The 3345-nt window shown below is 37.9% G+C and overlaps 1 long non-coding RNA gene across 1 annotated transcript; it reads left to right on the top strand.

Annotated features, from left to right (window-relative positions):
- Positions 1-55: 55 nt before the first annotated feature.
- LOC140321366 (uncharacterized) lies at positions 56-1487 on the top strand. The gene is made up of 3 exons (XR_011918915.1): positions 56-522; positions 721-851; positions 1360-1487. It is a non-coding gene; the product is annotated as an uncharacterized lncRNA (long non-coding RNA).
- Positions 1488-3345: the final 1858 nt, after the last annotated feature.

Below are 3345 nucleotides of genomic sequence, written 5' to 3'. Positions count from 1 at the left end.
ATGCTTACCTATGATATCTGGTGTCTTTTCCATCTTGATTGAAAATATGCTTACCTATGATATCTGGTGTCTTTTCCATCTTGATTGAAAATATGTTTACCCATGATATCTCGTGTCTTACTGTTGTGTGGCACAAATACAGACCTTTGCAGAACCAATAAAAGCTTTGGTTTGGAGTAATCCCTCTGAGCTCCTCTTTCATAATGTTTGTCTTTTTCCTCATTTTTTTCTATTACTTTCTTCTATATGTTGCAAGGTAGTTGCTTCATCAGTTTAGTATATTACTGGATTATTGAAGAACTAATCATACTGTTTACTGTCCAGAATTCAGAAGCAGTTTTTATAAATGGAGAAAGCCACAAGCTTACCCTTGGTCAACGACTTGTAAATCACCTACTTGGCCTGAACCACAAACGTCAACGTTACTCATTCCCTGCAGATTATCTCTCTGGTTCAGAAATATCTGACTCCGCTTCTGTCAATACACACACAAGTGCAAGCAGGTCCCACTCGTGGGCAAATGTATGTAACAAAGCAAAATAAAGATAGTCTTGTAATCAACCCACATCACTTAATTGGGTGAATTGCACAAGGAATGAAATGCCTACTAAAATCGTGATTATTGCATGCCTAACTCACAGGGCAATTGGTTGCAATTGATGGAAATAATTTAGTTTTGTGTTCTGAAAACTTGGCTTGTAACAAATTCTTTTTTCATAGGAGACTGTTGACTATAGACGACCTGGGCAGCTTGGAAGCCAGAGTGTTGACCCAAGAGGAAGAAAATTTGTGAAACGTTTGGTTGATATACGAGAACTGAATGAACAAGCTAAAGTTATTGATGATCTCAAGTTAGTAACATTTACCCAACAGAGTTTTGACTGCACTAGAAAACAATTGAAATGAGATACCTTTATTGTATGTATATTTGTGCATAAAAATATATTTATTTTGAGAACACGAACTCAAAGCCTATGATTTTCCTAGCTGCATGTATTTTGAATATTTTTATATTTGTTTTCTCATACCTACATGGATTTACACAATCCAAGATTGTGGTAAACTAATGCAAAGCTCCACAGTGGCAGAAACTGATCTTAATAGTAACAATGTAATGTGCAAACTTGTATGTTGATGCCATAAAAAATTGACAGATATTTGCTTACCATAATACTCTGTTTTGTAATGCTGAAGCACAATTTACACCTGCAGTCCTAATTCCTTTTTTTAAATCCATTGTGTAGCCCCACTTAGATTATAGTTAAGTATTTTTATTTTAAATTAATTATGATATTCAGTTTAATGCATTATATGTTGGCTGAAAATATTTATTGATGCTATTTTTATTTATTTTATAAGAAAACTTGGGGCAAGTGAAGGAACCATAAATCAGGAAATTCAGCGTTACCAGCATTTGGAGTCAGTGGCAGTAAATGACATACGTAGGGATGTTCGAAAGAAGCTTCGCAGATCTAGCATGAGGGTAGGTTGCTGAAGAGGATATATATATATATATATATATATATATATATATATATATATTTTTTCCAGTGATCCTGCTTTGCTCTACTATCCCACAAGCAGTTTAAACATGGGTACTTTGTGTATCCACTTTGCCGTCCAAGTAGGAAGTTCACCATTTTTAAATGAACACATATGGACCATTTCTTCTTTAAGTTTTGTTGAGTGACCAATTGGAATTGATGCATAGCAGTTGCATAGCATTATGCAGTAAAACAGATTTCAAACATCGAGTGAAACTGTCTATGAAAGCTGCCAGTCTTCTGCTCGGTATTCTTTTACTCCCATATGGGCTAGTAGGTCAGGGATGTTGCAGCAGTACACAAAGTCTCCATCTTCACTGAAATATGGTAGGAGTGCCACCTCTCTTGTCCTATAAACTGTTATTTTAACTTCCAGATTCAGACTGGATGCTAAAAGTTCAGATGCTTGTTTTGACAGTCTTAGGCCACATATTAAATCATTGGGCTCTTCTTGGGAGAACTGCTGGTTTGATGAAACACTTCCTTCCTATTCACTTCCACTGCTAACTTTTGGAGTACACTCCAAACCCTGTATATTCTCCATGTCAGATACAGGAATATCAGGGAGTGTACTGAACACCGGTATGGGAACATCAGCACCATGCGGCACAGGTCGTCTTGCTGATTCCAAATTAGGGTACTAAAAATCCAATAACCTAAGGATTCCAAAATCCTTGGCAAGTGAAAATATTTTGTTTTGTTGAGCTGTTTAGTAATTTGCGGAGTGCCCGGCCAAATTCCCTCACCTTCCTGGTTTAGCACATGTGTTATGCACCATTCACTCTTTCATGCACCATGATGCATGAGAAGGTGGATGCTGCGGTGGTGTGAAGGCAAAAAGGATTGGTTACCCTGAGCGAGCTGTGAAGCGAAAGGAGGACTGACCACACTGAATTGCCCTCAGGGTAGGGTGGCAAGATTGGGGGCTGGAGGAATGTGACAGGTATGGAGGAAGGTGTGTGAAGGGTAAGGCTGGGAAAATGGGAGTGATACTCTCAACAACACTGTAGCTGTTGTATAAAGGGTTCGGAGGAAAATGGATCTGGGGGTTGTAAGGACTAGTGTTGGTGTTTAAATTCGGGTTGTCATTATATCTGACCCAAATATTGCTATTGAGATAGACCCGACTGCAAAAATTCTTTTAAAAAGTGTGGGTTTTTATTTTAACTAATTTTTTTATTTTTAACAGGTTATCCGACAATGACATTATGAATCATAATGTCATTGTAGGATCCCCAGACTGAGGGAACTTTGCGATTACAGCTAATTGGAGACACGTGCCTTCAATTAGCTGTAACCTCAGGCGATACCAGGGCAATCGAGGTTTAATGGGGATACCCCTATTCATCACCTCTTTATTATTGATGTGACAGGTCTTCTTTAATATTCCTGTGACAGGTGCACTTTAATATTGATGTGATAGGTGCTCTTTAATATTCATGTGAAGGACAGTGGTATGTAATAGTAATATGTATCTTTTTATAATGTATCCTTTTTACTTGTGTTTGGAGGCTGTAGAAGCTCTTCACAGTCCTGAAAAAAACCAGAATTTTTCTCCTATTGACTTTAATGGTATTCATATTTGACATTTGACCACCCAAATAATTTTGGTCTATTCGAGCGAATAGCTGTCGAATCTAATAGTGAGCTATTCGACCAACACTAATAAGGACGTGGGTGGTATGGGTGAGACTTTTATGTGCCATGTTCAGAGCAGTGATGGCCATAGGGTAAGTTAGGGAGTGGTAAGAGTGAGATAATGTGGAGACGGGGAAAATGATGGCTAAATGAGGGTGTTAAG

This window comes from Pyxicephalus adspersus, unplaced genomic scaffold, assembly GCF_032062135.1.
Source record: "Pyxicephalus adspersus unplaced genomic scaffold, UCB_Pads_2.0 Sca2985, whole genome shotgun sequence".
Classification (NCBI taxonomy): Eukaryota; Metazoa; Chordata; class Amphibia; order Anura; family Pyxicephalidae; genus Pyxicephalus; species Pyxicephalus adspersus.
This window is presented reverse-complemented; position numbering and strand designations above follow the sequence as displayed.